This window comes from Acomys minous, assembly GCF_964271855.1.
Source record: "Acomys minous genome assembly, chromosome: 16".
NCBI classification, from domain to species: Eukaryota; Metazoa; Chordata; class Mammalia; order Rodentia; family Muridae; genus Acomys; species Acomys minous.
Window position 1 is genome coordinate 56,781,699 of NC_140498.1, and position 22,655 is coordinate 56,804,353.

General features: G+C 52.1%; 1 protein-coding gene across 4 annotated transcripts in view; it reads left to right on the forward strand.

Annotated features, from left to right (window-relative positions):
- Positions 1-22,655, forward strand: part of SLC7A1 (solute carrier family 7 member 1) — a 73,517-nt gene that overhangs the window by 12,695 nt on the left and 38,167 nt on the right. The window lies entirely within an intron of this gene.

Here is a 22,655-nt window from a genome sequence, read left to right on the forward strand (position 1 = left end):
ATTGTGGGAGGAACTGGAGACAGTCGCTCACAGAAAAGATGAGCCTGATAGCTTGAAAATCAAACATTTGTGAAAATGCTGAAAATGCTAATGGTTAGCAGTGGTAGACACACACACACACACACACACACACACACACACACACACACCTTAAATCATCCTGGAGAAGGTTGGGGTTGTCACTTAAGAGTTTAAAGTTTCCTCCTGGCTTAGCCAACAAGTACCCTGTTGGCTGTTCTTACAGTAACCCTCGCCAGTGGAATCAGTTGTCTCCAACTTACAGGACCGACAGCCCAGCTTATTGAAACAATGTACAAATGTCTGTCCTTGTCCATTGGAGGCTTGGAACAAAAAGTTGCTTTCCCAAGATGATTTACGTAGGAATTCAGAGGAGCTAATTTACAGTGTCCTAAGGGGGGCAAAACAGAAGTTGTTAAGTACTGCCAGCACTGTGGGCCTTTGAAAAGAAAGTCAGTGGGCATGCACGTGCACTCGTGCTGTTCTGTATAAATGAGTGATGATATATAAATTAGAACAATTCTTCCACACACCTTGAATTAGAACGCGCGCGCGTGCACACACACACACATGCAAATGTTTACATTTATTTAGTGTGTGGGAGGGCACACGGGCATGGTGTCCCTGTGGAAGTGAGGAGACACTCTCCTGGAGTTGGTCCTCTCCTTCTGTGTGGGTATCTGGACATCCGAACTCAGGTCGGCGGGCTTGGCAGCGAGCACCTTTATCCCCTGAGCCATCTTGCCAGCCGTGACCTCAAAAGTTTTAGCGCCATGTTTGGTTTTGTTGAATAAACTTTTGCTGGACGGCTCTTCTTTTTGGGTTTGCTCTCTCCCTAAAGGGCTGTCCCGGGAGGGACTCGCAAGCCCTCCCGAGTTCCTGGAGTGATTGTCTTCAAGTGGGAGCTCGGATGCCGCAGTGCTGTGAGAGTTTGATGCAATCGGAATCTTAGGAATCCAGCATCTAATCGGGCCGTGGTTTCATGCTTAGTTGCTAACCCCTCTTGGAGTTTGCTCTAGCCAGGGAGGCAAGTGGACTTGTTCTGTTGCGTGCACGTGCTGTTCTGTATAAGTGAGGGATGGTTTTTCTGGGTGACGTAAGTAGGGGACAGTGTTAAGGACAGCAATAACTCATACAGTTCCAGTCCCCTTTTTGTGACCCCGGCTTGTCCTTTGCTGTCCCGTGGTGGTGAGCTGGTGGTGAGCGTCTGCTGGGGAGTCTTGCAGAGCCAGTCTGTGCAGCCTCAGAGTTAGTGAGAGTCTTGAGGCATCTCCAGAGCGCCGTGGGGTTCTCCTTTCCAGCCAGGTGTCCCGGTGTGCTGAGGAACTGGCCTTTAGGTCTGAGAAGCCCTGGGAACCGACACGGTGGGGGACAGGTCCTGCACACAGCCGCACTGGAGAAGTACAGACCCAGGCATTTTAGCTTGTCCCTTCTAGTAGAACTCCACAGTTTGGCTCTGCGGTGGGTGTGGCATGCTCTCCTTTGCCCACGCTGAGTGGCTTGAGGGCACTATCTTTCCTGTTGGATCAAGACCCCAGGAAGGCTAGGGCGGCAGAGGCAGGCGGATCTCTGTGAGTTCAAGGTCAGCCTGGCCTACAAAGTGAGTCCAGGGCAGCCAAGACTACACAGAGACCCTGTCTTGAAAAACCAAAAAAAAAAAAAAAAAAAAAAAAAAAGGCCCCAGGATGGGCCTGTGGCTGCAAATACAGTCCAATGGTATGACCACGAACACCCAGCATAAGGAGCCACGTGAGACGCATCTGCACTGTTAAGGGCACACGGGGCCATCCTGTTGCTTTTTTCATGTGTGTAAAGAGAGTACCAAAAAAAAAAGAGAGAGAGAGAGAGAGAGAGAGAGAGAGAGAGATTGGACGGCCATGCCAACAGGGTCCATCTGTAAGGCAAAAGGAAGGAAAAGTCTCAAACACAAGCTATGAATTTTGCATGATGTGCCTCCCATGGCTGGGAAGTCCAACTTTGAGTATCTTTAGGCGTGGAGGCATCCGTGTGCACAGAAAAACTCTTCCCTGAGGAACTTGTGAAAACCATCCCATTCCAGGTCCCGAGTGGGTCCGCAAGATTGCGTTGCTAGCCAGTTTTTAGGAACACTTGGAGGAGCAAGCTGGAACCCGACGGTTGCAGGAGTTGGAGGGTTGAAAAGCTACCTGGCACAGAGCAGAGGCTTCCAAAGTGACATTTCGGCCGAGCCGCACGCAGCCTTGCCGTCTTCACACTCACTCACTGGAGGCTCCAGCCTGGCTGTTATCTGTTCTCAGCCAACTTGCAGATAGGAGAGAAAGTTCTACAGAGGTGGGGCTCCTGGCAGCGGACTGAAAACGATCGATAGTCGAGGGCCTGGCTGGGCAGGACAGGACAAAAAGATGCCGACCCAGACGTAAGAAGGTAGCCACCAAAGGGGCCAGATTGAGTTGAGAGTCAAGCAGCCCTCCCCGTTGCTGGAGGTCTGTGTGGCACGACCAGCCACGGCTCTGCCACGGCTTCTGCGTTTGGAGCCACAGGTCTCACTTTGAAGATTAAAGCGTAGAGTTTGTGGGAGGCTCAAAGGAGACAAGCTGACCACTGGCTGAATGTGTATGCAGGGTGGGGGGGTTGGAGTGGGGTGGGGGGGAGGTAGGAGGGGCTTCTCCAGGAATCCCATTCCCAGGGTTGCACACACTCCTGTGCTTGCTTTGCTGGTAAAAAGAGTATGGGTCGGTTAACATGCACAGAGAAGCTTCCAGAAGACTGAGCGGATGAGATGGGCCAAGACTTGTCCCCTCTTCGTCAGGAAATTCTCTGCCGAAGAGGCGGACGTCAGCTCTCTAATTAAGAGCAGCCATGGGGAAGATGAACCCAGTTTGCAGAGGGATTAAGGGGGTGGATTTGGCACTGTCAGCACTGGTGTGGGGTGCCAGCTTCCGAGGCCCCCTGCTCAGAGGGCCTTAAGCCAGGGTGCCACTTAGAATACTATTTGCAACGTGCTTGGATGGTTAGGGCTTGTAAGTTACGTATGCTTGGCTTCTCAGGTCTCAGGAAGGGTGGCGAGGGAAAAGGGGGGTGCTCAAACATGGCTCCCACCCACCACCACCTCCCCAGGGGTGCTGAACCTCTGCCAAGAGGAAGGATTTGCCTCAGAAAGCATCAGACTAAACTTTGGCTGTGTTTGCCTATTACAAAGTTCAAAGCTGTCGGCCTGGTGCAGGATACGGCTGAGGGGAATTTAAAGTGAGACGGAAGGACAGGAAGTGTAGGCATTCCTCAGAGAGCCACGCCAAGGTCCTCTGCCTTCCCAAGGGTCTCACATCTTAGTGACAATGGCCCTAAGCCCACAGAATTCCCTAATTAAAACGATTTCCTCTTACCTCCTCGTAGGAAAAGAATGAAGAGATTGCAATAGGAGACGGGGTAGTGTGAAATGGCAGGTGTGTGTGTGTGTGCGTGTGTGTGTGTGTGTGTGTGTGTGTGTGTGTGTGTGTGTGTGTGTGTGTTTTGGTCTAATTTTATTTTTATTTATGTGTATGTGGGCGGGGGGGGGGGGGGAATGTGCTTGTGAGTGTACTACCCTCAGAAGCCAGAAGAGGGCGTCGGAACCCTTGGAGCTGGAGTCATATGTGGGTGTGAGCTGTCTGATGTGGGTGCTGGGGACCGAGTTCTGGTCCCCTCTGCAAGAGCAGTCTGTGTTCCTAACCACAGAGCCGTTTCTGTGGCAGCCCTCAGAGTTGTTGTTACTATGAACTCCTGGCTGGCCTGGAAGGCATCACTGTGTAGACCAGGCTGGCCTTGAACTCACAGAGATCCACTTGTCTCTGCCCGCCCCCCCCCATTGTGTACCACAGTGGCGGTCTCACAGATTTCTCTTTCCTTTTTTCTTCCTTTTCTTTCTTTTTTTCTCCCTTCCTTCCTCCTTCCTTTCTCTTTTTTTCTTTTCTTTTCTTTTTTGGTGGGGGCGGGGGGGGGGAGTTCAAGACAGGGTTTCTCTGTATATCCCTGGTTGTCCTGGAACTCATTCTGTAGACCAGGCTGGCCTCAAACTCAGAGATCCACCTGCCTCTGCCTCTCCAGTGCTGGGATTAAGGCTAACACCTGGCTGTGTCTCACATATTTCTATTGTGTTGATTCATTAATTCATATGCTTGTCATTAGGCTTCCTTTAAGTACATAGAAAAATGTTATTTATAAAATAAAAATAGGGGCTGGAGAGATGGGTCAGTGGTTAAGAGCACTGCCTGCTCTTCCAAAGGACCCGGGTTCAGTTCCCAGCACCCACATGGCAGCTCACAACTGCCTGTGACTCCAAGATCTGACACCCTCACACCAACACATCTAGATTTAAAAATTAAATAAATAAAAAATATTTATGAAATAAAAAATAATCAGCAGAGAAACAAATGTTATTTGCACCCCCGCTGGGACGTGTGGTTACTTCTGTAAAATAAGCTGAACTGGGACCTTCCAGGACCGTCCTGGCTGGTGGCAGCGTTTTATAGGGCAGCAAAGTGAGAGTGCTTAGTTTGCCCTGTGCCCATGGAACTTTGTAAATTTTGCCCTATGTGTTGGCTTTGGGAAAGTCTAATTGATTGTTTTATGAGAGAAACCAGGCTGGTTTATGGTCCCTCTTGAAGGGACCTGGTTGTCATTTATAATCATCCTCTTTTTTTTGTTTGTTTGTTTTGTTTTTTTAAAAGACAGGGTTTCTCTGTGTAGCCTTGGTTGTCCTGGGCTCACTTTGTAGACCAGGCTGGCCTTGAACTCACAGCGATCCACCTGCCTCTGCCTCCCAAGTGCTGGGATTAAAGGCGTGCGCCACCACGCCCAGCATAATCATCCTCTTATGTCACTGGAAATGTGCAGTTTTCATTTGCCTCGCTAGGCGTTAGGGAGTGATAGCACATCATGACAGTGGGACAGCACTCACACAGGGGAGGGAAAGCGGTGGGTCTGTGTCGCGGTTAGATCAGCCTACAGCCATAGTCCCATTAGACGTCAGGACGGCAGCTCTCAGCAGAAGCACTGCTTGCTGGGTTGCTCGGTTTACTTTCTCTGACGACCCAGGATGGCTTCCCCAGGAGTGGCATCACCTACAACAGAGGTGGGCTCTTCCATTTTCGTTGCTAGTCAAGAAAACGGCCCCCCCACAGACTCATCTACATGCTGACCTGAGGGTGCTCCTTTTCCCAGGGAACCCCAGTTCCTGTCATGAAGCAGGACGGGCCGTGTTGGCTGCAGGATTGTCTGAGTGAGAAATGGGGGCCGTGGAAGGTCACCTCTTGTCCCCTGCTGCCCACATGGAAGCTTCCCGGGGGTTCACCCCACTCTCCCCTGCAGGTAGGGGAGACTGACTCAGTGTGGGCCTTCCTAAGACACGGCTGCATCTCCGCTGGTCACGGGCGCTAGGCAAGGGCTTCAGACTCTGGGCAGCGTCTCTGCTTCTGGATTTGGAGGGATGGCTGTATGGGGGCTCCTTTGTTGGGATCTCCAGCTCTAGACGGGAAATGGTAACTTTCGTGAGTACGGAGCCACCAAAGAATGCTGCGCTGACCGGTAAGGCTGGGGGATTACGTGGTGACCATGTGTGGCAGAGAGAGACGGGACGTCTGGGGCGAGGACGGTGACAGAGGTGGCCTGTGAAATGGCCTGCAGGCGTGGCTGTAAGAGAGCAGAATGGGCCCCAGCATCCATACCCACACGGTCCCCCAGATCTGTGTTCCTCAGTGGAATATTCCAGAAGAGGATCCGCCGATTGGAGTAATCTCTCCATCCCAGTTGTGGAAAGAGTGAGAAGCCTCAGGCTCAGCATTCCACATCCAACAAAGCACCATTGGATGCTCATCCAGTCATGGCAGGGCCAGCCATTTCCTGGTGGCCAGACAGTGGCCGCCGGGCCCTCTTGTGCCGGGTAGGTTGTTGGAAAGTCAGGACAGGCCATGAGAAGTCTGGGTCCCCAGAGATCTCACTGCGAGGAAGCCCCAGGTTAGTTTTCAGAAAGTTACTAGCTAATCATACACACCCAATATATACAGCTCCGTCAAAGGGAAATGAAAAGATTTTTTTTTTGCCTGTGTGAACCCATCCTGTTTGGATTTTGGGGGGAAACATTTGGACAACGAATAGTAGCCAAGCCCAGCTGAGGCTCCAGAAGAGATCTAGAAAGTCATCTGCAGGAACAGTCTTTGAGTGAACCCTAACATGGTGTTCTGCGCCATTTCCCGCCCTCTCCAGTTCCAGGCTTGCCTTAGCAGAGTAAAGCAAAGGGCCACAGAAGGCCACGGGGGAAGGGGGGGGGCTCCTTGTCGGCTACAAGACACTGCACGCAGTGAAAGCGGCTAGGATCTGGTCAGCATTCTAGAACTCAGGAGAAGGCAGGGACAGGGCAGGGCCACACTGTCCAGCCCTGGTGGCCTGCAGGGAACAGAGGATGAGAGAGAGCCCACCTGGGCTACCTACTCTTGACTCCGTGTGCCTTGCAAGAAGAAATCAGTAATCAGTAGTCTGCTGCAGATTGCTCCCAGTTCGCCCCTGGACTCCAGGTCAGCTGACAAGCAGTGTGCATACCACAGGAAGCGGAGTGTGGACACTCACGCTAGTGTTTCCTCAGGACCCTTTCCATTTGCCTGAGAGGGTGCCATGTGGTTAAGTCAGGGCATCGCCGTCTACGCTGACGAGTGGGTATCAAAGCTGCGTACCCTTTGGCCCTTGGGTTGAGCAGCGGACCCCAAAACGCGGCCCCAGTTCACAGAAGGGTCACAGGAGGACGGGGCATGGCAAGGAGTCAGATTTTCATAAATAAGACTTCAGTGCGCTCCGTTTTCAGGTATCTGCTCTCTGGACAGAAATTTGATAAGGACTGCACTACACAAGGGCAAAAGTTCTGGGTTGTTGGTTCCAGAGAATAAGCTGTTTTGTTTTGGGGGGGTGGCAGGGCAGGGTGTGTGCCTGAGGAGGCTGGCTGGACCAGGGATTGGAGATGTGACTGTGGCTTCAGAGTCACAGGCCACAGTGAGGCGGGCCACAGACTCCGAGAAACCCCAGAAGTCAGCTCCTGTCAGGCCGGATGGTGTTTGGGAGTAAATAAAAAAAGCAAATAAGACTTTGCATGGCTGCTCACAAGGGAGAGAAAGCGGAAGTAAGTGGCCTTGCGTATTGGTAGCTCTCTGGCACACAAAGGCCAATGTATTTTGGAGTTTGTCACGAGTCTTTGGACAGTGCTATCACGGGACACTCCTGCTCACAAAGGTGGCTTTGTGAGCCTCTCCCAAGGCAGGACACTTGGCTGCAGCAGTGTGTGTTTCCTTGGTGTAGTGTTTCTGATGTTGTTGGCTCTGGGACACGGGCTTGGATGGCTGGTGTCGGCGGGAGGAACAGGGCAGGCTTGCATCCCAGAGGTTGTCGGAATTAGATGGGCCCCCTGGGAGAATCCATGCTCCCTCCAGGGTGTCTCCTTGTCCCCTGTGTGTCCTTCAGCCAGACGGTACAGAGCCTCTACCTTGCAGTTAGGGTTGATGTTCCCCTCACGAGGTGTTTGGCTTTCCCATAATAGCAGCCTATAGAAGTGGTGCCATGGGGGCTGGAGAGATGGCTCAGGGGTTAAAAGCCCTGTCTGCTCTTCCAGAGGTCATGAGTTCAATTCCCAGCACCCACATGGTGGCTCGCAACCATCTATAATGTGGTCTGATACCCTCTTCTGGTGTACATGCAGATAGAGCTTTCATATATACATGAATAAATAAATCTATTTTTTTAAAAAAAAAGTGGTGCCGTGACCCTGAGTGTGGAAGTATAGAAAGGGCCTGGAATCCAGCCGGGCCACCAGATGGAGTTACAGAAAAAAGCCCAAAGCTCAGTCCAGAGCCAGGTCCACCGGAGGGAAGGTGACCTCTGAGCTGCAGGACCACTTACCTGGCCGTCATCCGCCATGCACCGGCATGCACTTCCTGTAGAGGCTACAGTGAACCTCCGTTCTCCAATTGGATATAGACACTTGGGACCTTTCATACTGATGCTTAAATCCAGGTAATCCAGAGAGCACAGCAGTGATGCGAGCGCCCATCAGGGAGGTGTCAGGTCATCTTTGACTTGGAGCTGCCTGGTCCAGAAGTGAGGGGACAGTTCTGGTGTGAGAGATAGGGTTCCAGCTTTGGCCTTCACGTAGACCGAACACAGGAATTTGTTTCTCGACATCTTTGGCCATCTTGGGGTTCTGAGAACAGAGAGGCTTGCTTTCTAGTTCCTAGCGCGGTGCTGTGTAGCAACCAGACTGCTAGTTCATTACAGTCTCCTCTGTACTGTTTCCCATGCCTTTCTCCCCACCCCCTCTTTTTTGGCAGAGTCTCACCGTGTAACCCCCAGCTGGCCTCCAACTTAGCATTTATCCTGCCTCAGGCTTTTACCCAGCATTCTCTTTCATTTAAAAAAATTTTTTTAATTTAAAATTTCATTTTATATGTGACTATTTTGTGTGTGTGTGTGTGTGTGTGTGTGTGTGTGTGTGTGTGTGTGTGTATGTATGTTGCCCACAGAGGCCAGAAGAGGGCGCCATATCCTCTGGAACAGGAATTACAGATGGTTGTAAGCGCCATGTGGGTGCTGGGAACTGAATCTGAGTCCTCTGGAAGAGTAACTAGTGCTCTTAGCCACCGAGCCATCTCTACTAGACCCCCTCCCACCCAAGGCTCCTCTGCTAGGGTGGAGATAGGGCCCCCACTGTTTAAACGGGACAACGAACGGGCTTTCAGAGCCCCCCCTCCCCCACTCCTGTCTACAGTTTCAGCTGAGGTTTGATTTGTAGTTGGTTTTACTGGTGTCAGAGACAAGGGGGAGGGGGAAACCTGTGGCCCCAGAAAACAGCGACTCGGGCAAGTTACAGTCCCCGGTTTCAAGAGTGTGCATGCCGCCTACTTTAACTAGTTCCCTGCGGTTAGAAAACTCTTCGCCATGTGAGCAGCCTGTGTGTAGAAAGCCGCGTCCTGCAAGTCCAGGCACGCTCATGGGAGCATGGCGTAAGCTAAGCTGAAATAGTTGGCAAAAATTAATAAAAACTGGATGACCCTTTGGCTTTGAAGCATCAATATGGGCACATGACTATGTGGCCACCAATGTCCCTCATGTGGGGACAGAAATCCATTTGGAATGTCACCCATTAGTTTACACATGGGCTTCCCTGTTCAGCCCAACTCAGCTGTCCAGACACCTAACAGCGTAAGTGCGGGTGTGGCTGGTTTGCGTGGGGCCAGGGGAGTAGTGTACTTCATGCCAGACGCGCGTTTCATTGTCTTGGGATCTGTTTGTTCCTACAGCCTAAATTCTCCGAAAGACTCCGTAGTCCACAGTGCTGGGACAAGCAAAGATGCCTTTTTGTTTGTTTGTTCGTTTGCCCTGGCTGTCCTGGAACTTGCTGTGTAGACCAGGCTGGCCTCAAACTCACAGAGTCCGTCTGCCTCCCGAGTGCTAGGAAGACAACGCCGTCTTTTTTTTTTTTTTTTTAAACTGAGAGGTGGGTGTGGTGGCTCGTGCCTTTAATCGTAGCACTTCTGGAGGAACTGCAGGAGGATCTCTGAGTTCGGGGCCAGGCTGGTTTACATAATGAGTTCCAGGCCTGTCTCAAGAGAAGGAAAAAAGCAAGCCAAATGGAAAATGTTCTGGGGCTTGTGTGGGTGTGCAGGTGATTCAACGGGCCTGGCTTCAGGGACCTTCAGGGTCCTGGTGAGATCCTGCGTCATCACCCAAGTCAGATGCGTCAGGACATAAGGGCCTGCCCTCATGGCTCACTCAGGCCCAAACTCTTCTCCCTGCCCCAAATAAGCCTCCCCTGTACCCACCATGTTGCCTGGAATAATCTCTATTACAGCAGCTTGACCACAGTATAAAGCATTATCTTAGTTAACAATCCCTCCTCCCCTCCCTCCTCCTCCTCCCCTCCCTCCTCCCCTCCTTTCTCCCTCCCCGAGCTTCTCTCTCACTGCATTGTCTTGACAAGGCATGGCTGGGAATCCTTCCAACAGAGATCAAGAGATCTTGGCCCTGGGTTGAATAAAAACATAAATTAAAAAAAAAATCGAAGTGTTCTTTGATGTTTACTTGGTTGGCCACGCCTGCTCCCCAGCTTAAGTCGCAGCCTTTACTTGAAGGGGAAGAGGAAACAACCGTGCAGGCCGGCCATGCGGTAGGAGGCGGCGCCTGCTCTTCTTTTACCTCTTTTTTTAATCTCCAATGATCTTCCAGCCCCCTATCCCCCCTCCCCGTCCCCCTCCTCCCCCCACCTCTCCTCCTGCCCTTCTCCCCCCCCCCCCCCAATTAGGTGCGGTGAGCAGGAGATCTGTGTAGGCTCTGCACAGGCGTTTGTGACTTGTACTGCAGATAAAACCTCAGCAGAGGCTGGGTAACAAGAGCACTAACTTACAGGAGGCCTTGGAGGTGGCAAGATTTACTCTCCCCTGTTGCCGCCTGTCAGAGTTCAGACCCACCTCTTAAGGAGCCGCAGAGGATGCTGCTTAGGAATCTCCACCTTAAAGCCGGACAGTGGGGGCACACACATTTAATCCCAGCGTTCAGGAGGCAGAGGCAGGTGAATCGCTGTGAATTTAAGGCCAGCCTGGTCTACAAAGTGAGTCCAGGACAGGCAGGGATACACAGAGAAAACCCTGTCTCAAAAAAAAAAAAATCTCCACCTTGACTGGTTCGGTGGGCATGTGAAGGGCTTTTCTAGAAAGGTTTAATTGGAGGGATGACTCACCCTATATGTGGGTGGCACCATTCCATGTCCCAAGGTCCTGATGAGTAGAAAGAGAGGACTGGAGAGATGGCTCAGAGGTTAAGAACACTGGGGTGCAGCTGCAGGTGGCGGGTGGCGGCGGCACACCCACTGAGGAGGCGAAGCATGTGACTCCAGCCCGGTTCATAGAGCAGGTTCCAGGACAGCCAGGGCTACACACACAGAGAGAGAGAAACACTACCTAAAAGAACACAAAAGAAAAAACTGGCTGCTCTTGCAGAGGACCTGGGTTCAATTCCCAGCACCCACATGACAGCTCACAACTCTAACTCCAGTTCCAGCGGCCCTGCGTGCACACGGGGCACAGACATATGCGGGCAAAACCCATAAAAAACTTAAAATCTATTTTTTTTTTAAGGAAAGGCAGAGAAAGCAAGGTGGGCACCCACACCCATCCCTGTTTTCTTTTTCTTGCTTGCTTGCTTGCTTTTTGTTTTGTTTTTGTTTGTTTTTTGAGACAAGGTTTCTCTGTGTAGCCCTGCCTGTCCTGGACTCGCTTTGTAGACCAGGCTGGCCTTGAACTCAAAGAGATCCGTCTGCTTCTGCCTCCTTGAGTGCTGGGGTCACAGGTGTGCACCCCCATGCCTGGCTAGTCCCTTCATTCTGGAATTGTGTATTTTGTCACAGTGATAAAGAAAGTAAGCTCCCTGCAGGCGAAGCTCTCAGCAGGTGTCTGCCCCTCATGTCCATACGTAGTTCTTGGGGTTCCGTGGATATTGTGATAACACAAAGCAGTTGGTGTGTACCCCATTTTCATAGATCAAGTGAGCTTGCAGGAGTGGCACACTCTTGGCATTGATTTTCCGTCCTTCGAAAATGGAGCGGCTGCTTGCTACGACCTCGCTCAGCTCCTCTTCCTAGTCCTCGGCGTTGCCCTCATCCACCCTCGTGTTTTGGAAATAACTCCCGTGATCAGCCATTCCTTTTCTCTGAAGATTCTCCCTTCTTCTGGGGGTAGCTAGCTGTAGTAGGCTCCTGCAGGTGCCACATGTGTGGGGGCCCCCTGCCTAACGAGGAAGTCGCTGGTCACTAGCTGCGTCTGGGGGAAGTGCCTCTGCAGGCTCAGGGTCCAATGAGAGCAGAGCCGTCAGCATGAAGTGAAAACACTGCATTCTCAGTTAGACTTGTAGTGTATATGTCTTGCCCTTCCTCTTCTTCATCCTCTTTTCTCTGGTGGAATTCAGGGCCTTGCAGGTTCAGCCTTCTGTCACTCGGTGCCCAGTATAACTAATGTTAATGACTTACAAGTATGTATGTGTGTATGTATGTATGTATGTATGTATGTATGTATGTATGTGCATGATTATGCGTGTGTTTTTGGCAGCACTCAGAACATAGTGATGACACATTCGGGCAGTCTCTTACTGTTCACATGAACTTTATCTCACGTTTGACTTGGCGGTTTCATACTAAGCTCATTCACACCAAGACAGTCTGTGCGCAGCTGGAAACCTTCTGAGAAAGTTGAGGGTGTGGCATTCTAGGTGAGGAAGGACACCAGGTCTGACTGCCTTTGGAGTCTTTGAAACCTCCCTGTGCCCTCTCCTTTAGTTGCTCCACTGGCTCCTTGAATGGGCAGAGTTCTTGCCCTCTGGTGAGCCCTGCCTGCCAGTGTTTCATTTTTAAAAAAAGATTTATTAATCTATTACTATGTGTACAGTATTTTGCTTGCATGTACACCTGCAGGCCAGAAGAGGGCACCAGATCTCGTTATAGATGGTTGTGAGCCACCATGTGGTTGCTGGGAATTGAACTCAGAACCTTTGGAAGAGCAGGCAGTACTTTTAACCTCTGAGCCATCTCTCCAGCCCATTCTCGGTGAACCCAAAGCTCTAGTTTTCAGCTCGAAGCCTCACACTCCCAACTGGGTGCTCGGTATTTCCATGCGCTTCCCTGCTGGAGAGGACAGCACATTTTGTTTCGATACTCGGGATGGTTTTAGACAACCACACTGTCAGGCACTACATAACCTATGTGGACCATGGTCAAGGTCATGGACCATCCCGGAGGACTTGCCAAGATGGACGGCACTGTCGAGGGTGGGAGGCAGGCACAGGATGGCGCTACCTCCGTCGTTTTCATAGCAAAGCCTATGATGGACGTAAACTCTGCCGATATTGCCTTCTGTTTGCTTTTATTCCTTCAGAGTCCTGACGGGGCTTGGTCTGGTGCTTGTGGATTCAAAAGCCGATTTCTGTGCCTCGAGATCTGGTTGCAGTCCAGATCTCACAGTCGCTCCCCCAGTTATCTCCGATTGGTTAATAAAGAAGATGAGCAACCAATGACTGGGCAGAGGAGATAGGAAGGCGGGACTTGAGGTCAGTGAGCGGTCTCGGGTAGGGCAGAGAGGGAGAAAGAGAGGAAGGGCGTGGCCACGAGGACTGACCTGATGGAGCCCAGGCAGCCCAGGCAGGACCAATATGGCAAGTCATTCGGGGCCTGCGGCCAAGAAGTAGCCAGACCAGCACAGAGGGCTAGAATAGATCCTATCTGCCCGGCTCCAGTGCCTTACAGCTTGTTGAACACATTAACAGGACTCTGTCTCGATATTTGGGAGCTAGAGCGGGTGATTAGAAAAGCCTCCCCCCCACCCCCGAGTTATAATATACTCCTGCGAAGATTGCTGACGAGGAGCAGGCCTTCGCCCGCCCGTTGGGCCTGCTGCTCTGGGTGATGGTTTGCTTGCTGGTCTGGGAGTGCTAAGGGCAGCCTCCTCGGGCTGCCAGGCCAAGGACTTAGCATGTCGTATGCTCTCGGTGACCTTTATTATTATCTTCGCGGCGGCACTCTCTAGATCCTAGCCCAGAGCAGAGAGTGCCCGGGGAGGAGGAGTCCAGATGGCAGGGCCACCCATCAGTGTTGCATCAGCTCAAAGCTCAGAACTTCCTCGCTGGCCGGCAACAGTGTAAACCAAGCTTGGCCCGCCTGCCGCTGCCTCCCGAATACCGGAACTAAGGATGTGTGCTAGCATGTCCCGCACACTTAGTTAGCTCAGCATTCAAATTTAGGATTCCTACCAGCCACCCAGACTACAGACTTGAAGGGTTAATATTTGACTCGTCCCTGTTTTCTATGCCTCCTCACACGCAATAACCAACCCCATGGGATCCAGTCTGTCCCATCTCTGGGCTTGGACCTCTTATTCTTGGCTCTCAGGAAACCTAGTAAGTGCATCGTGGGTGGGGGATCCCGGCTCTGCTTGTGTGGACCGCAGGACCGAGGCTGGCTCGCCCGGGCCCGCGTGACGCAGACACATCTGATGCCAGGGTGGCATGCTTCTCTTAGGTGTTCTGGCAGGCGGCTGCCATGCTGGGTCCACCCACCTGGTGCCTGAGTCCCAACATGTCGCAGCCTCAGGGCTGTGCTCTGGGAGCCTTCCTGGCTGTTGGCCACCTGGCATGTCTTCTGGTGACATTTCAAACGTGGACTTTTCCTTTGAAGAGGTTTCTGAAGATTGTCCTCGCCCCCACCCCCACCCCCATGAAGGTCAGAAAAAAAAAAAAAGAGTAGACGATACATTGACGAAATATGAGTTAAAAGGCAGGAAGTGGGGTGGCTTACTACAAGGTTGGAGGGGATGGGTTAAGAAGAGGGGGAATCATTGAAATTATTCTTTAATTCTTTAGTCATTTTTCTTTAGAGTCATAACGCAGGATATGAAGAACAAACATCCATTCAATGTATACACACTTTGGCAAAACAAATAAGGGGCTTTGTGAACCCAGACCTCCTGGGCAGAGGGAAGCAGCTCCTTGGCTGGGCATCCTTTTACTTATTTATTTTATTTTCCCAAGTTCAGACCGGAAGAGTGGCCTCCTGTTGGAGCAGGCAGAGCCCAGGCTGTGTGAACATGGTGTATGTGTGTGTGTGTGTGCACATGGAGTGTGTGTGCACATGGGGTGTGGGTGTGCGTACATGGAGTGCATGCATATGGGATGTGTGTGTGTGTGCACACGGAGTGTGTTTGCACATAGGATGTGTGTGTGTGCACATGGAGTCTGTGTGCACGTGTGTAGAAATGTATACAAATGCTGGGTGTCTTCCTCAACTGCGATCTCTCCACCCTCTTGTTTTTTTGAGATAGCCTTATCACGTAGCCCTGGCTGGCCCAGAACTCCACTGCAGACCAGGCTGACCCAAACACGGAGATCGGCCGATGCTGCCTCCCCAGTGCTGGGACTCATGGCGTGTGCCACTGCTGTCTGGCTCCACCCAGGCTTTGAGGCAAAGAAGCTCACTGAACTTGGGGCTCACCGACTCTGTGGGGCTGCCTGGCCAGTGGGCTCCAGGGGTCCTCCTGACGCTGCCTCTATCCCCGGCATTGGCTTTTATGGGTTGGGGGTCAAACTCAGTTCTACCAGCTTAGTGGCAAGCTGAGATTCCCAATGGCCAGAGTCATGCCTTCCTGAACTCAGGCAAGGTCTCTGTTTTGCCCCAGAGCGACATCCCAATGCTCCAATATATTAAAATGAAAGTCTGGACCAGGCTGGCCTCAGATCCACAGAGGTCCTCCCGCCTCTGCCCACCAAGTGCTCTGGCTAAAGGCATGTACCACTATGCTTGCTGAAATCTTATTTTAAAATTTTAAGAGATTCATTTTCTGTGTACAGCTGTTTTGCCTGCCTGTATGCCTGGTACACCACTTGCGTGCAATGCCCCCAGAGGCCAGAAGAGGGCGTCGGATCCCCTGGAACTGCAGTTACAAATGGTGCTGGGAAATGAACCTGGGTCCTCCGCAAGAGCAGCCGGTGCTCTAACCACTGAGCCATCTCTCCAGTCGCAGAACTCTAGTTTTCAAACTGTATATTTCTGTAATGATTTCTCAGTTACACAATACCATTGTACGATAGAAATAATTTGGGGTACTTCATCGTCCCAGCACTGTATAAGTTAGCTACTACTCTGATGTCCCACAAGTTAAGGGGTAAGCCACTGTAGACAGCTGGTGCGGGTGTCTTGCTTAGCATACTCTGCTGCGGGGCCTTATGTCAACTTCTGGAAACCTGTTCATACGTGAAGAGAGCTAGCAACTGAGAGGGCTACTGCGTATTTTGACTCCCAATTTAGTCCTTATTATTTTTAGGTTTACTTATTTGTTTGAGTATTTTGCCTGAAGCTAAGTCTGTCTGCACACCACATTAGTGCGTATCCAAGGAGACCAGAAATCCTGTCAGATCCTCTGGAACTGGAGGCACCCCTCTACACCTTGGAAAACAACTTTTGGGGGCCTGGAGAGATGGTTCAGTGATTTAGAACACTCCGTTCTCCCAGAGGAACTGTGTTTGGTTCCCAGCACCCACATCCTGTGCCACACACACATAACGGCCGCTTCGGGGAGATCGGACCAACACCTCTGGTCTCTCCCCACGGGCACCCACGCCCACATGCACCCACGCACCCAGCACACATATACTCTTTGCTTTGCTAACACGGCACTTGGTTGTAATGGCTGCCTACGTACGCTAGGTGTCTGGGCCTGCGTTGTTGCTTACTAGTCTGATGGAGTTTGGAAAGGGCATCTGGGAGGAAGGCTGTTGTCAAGCTGCTCGGGGGGCGCGCTGAGAGCCTTGCTGTGCAGCCCGCATCGGTCAGATGAAAAGAAGGGGGGGCTGGCTTTAGCTGATGGTGGCAGTGGAGGAAGTACAGGCTTCTGAGGGGGCCAGATTATACTGTAGACACTTTGGTCTGGGCCCCTCGTGGTCATGGCCCCCCGCTTTCCTCTCCTTCTTCCTCCATCCTTATTGATCTCTTTTGTGATGATTAAAAACAAAACAAAAAACCGAAGCCATTCCTAACTCCCCCCTACACACACACACACAAAATAACAAACAAACAAAACCAAAAAGGGCTAGGTACTCTTCTTCTCCTTAAGGATATATTTTCATTTCCGTCTCTCTCTCTCTCTCTCTCTCTCTCTCTCTCTCTCTCTCTCTCTCTCTCTCTCTCTGTGTGTGTGTGTGTGTGTGTGTGTGTGTGTGTATGCCATGGCTGTGTAAGTGCCCATGGAGGCCAGAAGAGGGTGTCAGATTCCCCAAAGCTGGGGTTACAGGAGCTGTGAGTCACTTGACAACGTGGGTTCTAGGAACTGAACTTGTGCCCTCGGAAGAACAGTGCGTGCCCTTAACCACTGAGCCATGGCTGCGGACTCTTCCTGGTGGACTCCCGGAGCAGATGTAGTTGGTGTGGTTTCTCCGAGCAGCCTCCCTGTTATTCAAGCATTTTTGTTGTAATAGATTGTTACATTCCAGAGTAAATGAGAAAGCAGGCCCTGGAATGTCCCGTGCGGGCGGGCGCACAGGGTCGGCTTTCAGTCCCTACAGGGGAGCTCACTCTGGCTCCCACACTGGGCCAGGTCAGGATCTAACTTTACAGTAATTTGGATGTGACTCTCCTGAGCTGCCACTTGTAGATTTGAGAATGCCACTGAAATGATGGCAAAGGTCAGCTTCCTTTGAGGGAACCTCAGTGAGTGCGAGTGGGACACAGACTGTGTTTTGGGGTGGGTGAACTTGTTTTTGGCTAGCAGGGAACACATTTCCTTCATTTCCTGTGCGGCTTTTTGGGACCCTCTCACAATTCTCCATCGCCAGCACGTGGAATGCCAGCCTCCTGTCCCCTCCAGGGAGGAGGAGTGTTCCCTGTGCCGAGGGGGTGCGGAGGCACGTGGCTCTCTGCGCCACATGCCTGCCCCATATCCTTTCTGCACACCTAGGATTTGAAGCATCCAGCTAGCAATTTAGCCCCGGGAGAACAAATTACTCTATAAAAGTACAGCAATTCCGAGGCTGAGGCGGAGGCCGAGGCTTGTCAGTGCCTGCCTAATTACCCCCCCCCCGTCCCTACCCCCCCCCAATGGTAATTGTGGGGCTAGCATGGCACGGCCTTCTCAGAGGGCTTCTTAACCAAGACCTGTGGGCTCCCGGCCACACCCCAGACTCATTTGTCCTTAGGGGTGGCTCCAGACCCATGTGTGAAAGGGACAGATGTGGCTGACATCACCAGCCAGAGCTGTTCCCACCAGCTCCGCACATCCCATAGTTTTGCAGGAAGTCACCTGGCAGGCATGTCTCCCCCTTCTCCCCCCCCCCCCAATAGGTGTGCCTTGGCAGCCAAAAGCCAGTGGCCCTGCCATTTGTGAGCCTCTTGCACACACTGTTGTTGGGAGTGTGTCTCCAGGCTTGCCTCTGCCTCCCTGAGCTGGGCGTGTCTTCAGGGCTTTGCGGATCAAACTTTACATCCTGGTTGTAGCTCCCTCCCTCCTCTCCTCCCAGGCCTACCATCCTTCCCTCTCCCCCATCCCCCCTCAGAAATGGGGAGTCCCCCTCAGAAATGGGGAGCCCCCCTGCCCATCCACTCCGGTTCATCAAGTCGCATCAGGATTGAGTTTTGTCCTCTTCTCCTGTGGCCTGGCAAGGCAGTCCCGCCGGGGTGGGGGAGGTGGGGGGGGTGGGGGGTGGGGGGTGGTTTGTGGGGAGGGGGTGTGAAGTGGGGGGGGGAGTGATCAGAAAGCAGGCCACAGAGCCCATGCAGCAGAGGCAGATGCAGCTCTGCTCCCATTACCAGAGGACCCACATGACACATGAGCTGCCCATTGCTTACATCCGTGTAGGGGGCCTAGGTCTACTCCGTGCATGGGCCTTGGTTGGTGCTTCAGTCTCAGCAGCCCCCCCACCCCCCACCCCCACCCCCCGCCCCATGGGCCCTGGCTTCTTGTGGAGTTCCTGTCACCTCCAGGTCTTTTTCTCTCTCCCTTCCTCCCCCTGCCCCCCACCCCTCCCGATTTTTCACAAGACTCCCTACACACCAATGTTTGGCTGTGAGTCTCAGCATCTGTTTTGAGGCGCTACTAAGGGGAGCCTCTCAGAGGACAACTCCGCTAGGTTCTGGTCTGCGAGCTTAGCAGAGTGTCATTAATAGTGTCAGGGGTTGGCTCTCTCCCATGGGGTGGGTCTTGGGTTGGGCCAGGCATTGGTTGGACAAAAGTCTACCCATCTTCTCAGGTCCTGGACGGCATATGGCCTCAGTTTGGAGCCAAAGGCCTAGAAACCGTGTATATGGCCTTACCCAGTCGTCACAGCCACAGTCGTCCTTAGCCTCATTCTGTGCCCTGACACTGCTGTCTGCGAGCGGAGGTTGGGTTTTGTATTCCCACGCTAGTGGGACAGCCCAGGCTGCTGTACATGGCCTGGCTGGATTTACAAGCAGGAGCTCATTTTATGTTGCTGACACTCAGAACGTAGTGGCCCTTCCACGTAATGAAGGGAGTAAGTACAGTGGACGGTGCTGGACAGTGCTTACCCGTTGGAGCCTAGCCATCAGTGTGGATGGCAGAGATGGGAGGTTAGACCCAGCAGCACTGAAGGGTGTGAGGAGGGGGCTGCAGGAACGGTTCCCGGCTGCCAGGTGATAGAGTGGGTCACTCTTAGCCATTCTGTCTCCCCCCCAATCCCCATCAGCATTTTAAAATGTCATTTACACGCTATGATGCTCATCACTTTGAGTGAAGTGTGGTGTTTTTCAGTGAATACAAAGGCTTATCCATCGGGCACCATGATTCTAGAATTTTCATTACTCACCCCTAGGTAACCTCCTCCTCATTTGCTCCTCATTCCTCCCCTCCCCCCGGTTCCAGGCGAGCAGTATGCCCTTTCTGTCTGGGGTCCAGACTTTTCGTACAAATGGTTCAACTCAGCCTAGCCACGAAGGGCTTCTCTCGCTTAGCCTGGCTCTGCCCCAGCCTCGCCCTCCTGCTGCACGGCTCAGCAGTGAATAATAGCTCACAACACGGGGCGCTTGGGTTATATCCACTTTTTGCTGTTATAAATTTTGGGGTGCCTACCTGTTAGGAGATCCCACACAGTGGTGTGTGTGGGGGGGTAGTGGTGTCCCTATCTGACCCAGAGTAGCCACAAACCACACCCAGGCACCTGTTTTCACAGAGAGATCCTTTATGAAGCAGGGAAGACATAGTAAAGAGGTTGCTTTCTGACTCCGGCAGAAAAAACAGCAGCCAATGACCTTGCAGGTGTAACTTTTAAGGAGAGAGGAAAGGGGAAAACTGTGTTAGAATGGGCTGGGATGCGGCAGTCTATTTTGATTGGGCATGTTAATTAGGTGAACCAAAGGGGGCTTTTGATGGCTGGACTTCAGTATTTTGATAGGCGGACCTTGGTAGCCAGAGTCAGGAGGAGGAGGAAGTGGCCAAATAAGGGGGGAGACCTTGGAGGCTGCTTTAGGAATGCAGGCTAATGGTTTTCAGCGATGCAGAGGGGCAAGGCTGGCCAGAGCCATACTGCCCAGAGTCCCTTTAATTCCCGCCTTTTGGTTTTATTATTGGCTGCCTGGGTGTTGAGCAAGTGAGCCTTGGATCTCTCTGGCAGCTTCCTGCTGACGCTGGGGTGTCGTTGTTAGGGGACCCAAGGGAGCTCGGTTGCCAGTCAAGGTCGGGCAGAGCAGGCTGTGCTGCGGGATGGCCAGGTTCTGCCACCCATCTGAAGCCAGGGAGGAAGTGTAGTTGGTGAGGCTGGACCAGGATGTAGAATCCAGTGAAACAGCTGGCGCTGGAGTTGCTAGAGCAGTCTGGAGCAGATTTCAGTTTTGTTGGGGCAGGCAGACTAGGGACAGAGGTAAAGTTAAGGAGTTTGGGAAACTTTTTTTTTTCTCAGATGTTAGGATCTTGGTCCTGGTGGTGGAGGAGAGGAGACCCAAGACCAGGGATGGGGTGGGGGGCGGGGACTCCACCCTTAGGAAGAGCAGTAGGCAGGAACCAAGGCTGCTGGTTGGCCATAGTCTGAGAGTTCTCGTCAGGGGACAGGGACATTTCTGTTGTCTGTATGAGGTTAATTGGGGAACCACTGTCGTCTGCAGGCAGGGTCGGCTTGTGCAGGGGAGAATACAATTTGAGAGGCTTTTGTTACGTCAGAATGTCTTTCCTGGGGTGCGCAGGTGGGCTCTGAAATTGATTTTAGGAACATGGATGATTGGGGAGGCTATTGGCAAACGGTGAGAGGGCTGGTCTGTAACAGGTTTTTTGGGGTGGTGTGGAAAGGTCGAGAGAACTTGGCTTTGGCTCCCAAAGGAGAACTTGGACGGTCAAGGGGACAAGTGGTCAGTAGCGGGGGTAGGGCACTGGCAGCTGGGGGATCAGTGGCGAGAGGGACACCCACTAACAGAGGGTGTGGAAGAGAGGAGCAAAGCAAGCAGTGGGGGTCATTGAAGGAGGGGGCAGTGGGCTTGAGTTTGTTGGATGATCTCACCCAGGTGAGGGCTTGGCCACGAGTGAGTGTGTGTGTGTGCATGGTGTGCATGTGTGTGTGTATGGTGTGTGTGTGTGTGTGTGTGTGTGTGTGTGAGAGAGAGAGAGAGAGAGAGAGAGAGTGTGTGTGTGTGTGTGTGTGTGTGTGTGTGTGTCGGAGAGGATGCGGCTTGGGTTTACTTACGTCTTGTAGTTGGGAGTGTGGAGTTTGCCCATGTCTGATGTCTGAGGCCGTCTGGACAGTTGCTGAGTTTAGGGGAGGCGTTGGCGGTGCGTGTGCAGCCATCATCTGGGCAGAGGAAAAGTCGGAGTGTGAGAGGAGAGATGAGATTTGTGGGGAATTGGGGACCAGGAGGGAACCGGAACGGGAGGCCTAAGGATGGATACACAAATGTTAGGCGTTAGGAGCGGCTTCTGTGTAGAAGGGGGGTTACGTACCAGGGTTACGTAGTGGGGTAGCCTGGAGGGAAGTGGAGTGTGAGGTAACAGTGGTGTGGTGGCTTGACAGCTGCCATGTCGCTGTGACTGTTGTTGTTACTGATAATGGGGGGATGTCAGTCTGATGTATTAGAAAGTGTGGGCACAAGTGGCTAGGGAACCCTCCTGCCTATGAGCGGGAGGGGTGGGGCAGGAAGGAGAACGGTGTAAGTTTAAGGAGTTGTTTGTGGATGGCAGAAGGAGGGGGCGCATCTTGGTGTTGGGAAGTGTCAGGAGTGAGCATTTAGGGGGTCCGTGAGGGAACTGGGCCCAGATGAAGAGCGCAGACCGGCAAGGTGCTCTAAAGTGAGGGGTCTGGGTTGGCGTGAGAGAGGATTTCAGATAGGTGTGGGGGAGAAGGGGGGTTGGAAGGTGAAATCTGGTAACTTGGAACGGAGGTAGGGGAGCACGGCCATCTTAGGTTGGCTATGGAGAGGGAAGGACTGCAAAGGTTATCTACATTTTTCAAGTCTTAGCCAGTGCTTGTCCGAAAAGGTGTGGGGGGGGGGGGGGGAGGCCCCTCTGAATCCCCGGGGAAGGGCAGTGTAGGTCAGTTGTTGGGATCCAAGTGAGTACAGGGTCTGGGAAGGTGTCCTGTGGAGGGGAGACCTTGGGAAACTGGCCTTTCTTTGACAAGGCGGAGTACAGACGTCAGTGCTGAAGTATTCAAGGGATGTGCAGGTTTTAGCGGCAGGCGAGGCGTGGGGCAGTTTGTTCCAGTGGTTAGCATTCCCACAGTCCAGGTGAGGTTGCGGGTTTGGTGGTCCGTCTGTCTTCTTTGGAGACCTTGAGGTTTTTTGTTGGGGCCAGGGGCGACCTCTGCTTTTTGTGGGAAGTTTTTACTGACCTTTTGAAATGCCCGTATTCAGCAGTCCTTTGAGGAGTTTGGGGCCCATTATCTATTAAATGTATTTGAAGTAGAGAAACCTTGTTTGTTAGTAGTTACTTGTTTCAAAGCCTTAACTTTGAAAACACAGACACAGGAGGCCAAATAAAGCTTACTCTGATAATTAATTATGACTTTAATTTAAGGTTGTGACCATATTAAAGAAATAATTATCTATGAGCTCGTTGATAGTTAGTTTGTATGTTTTAATTATCTTTCATTGTTTTTCATGTATATATATTCATAAAATA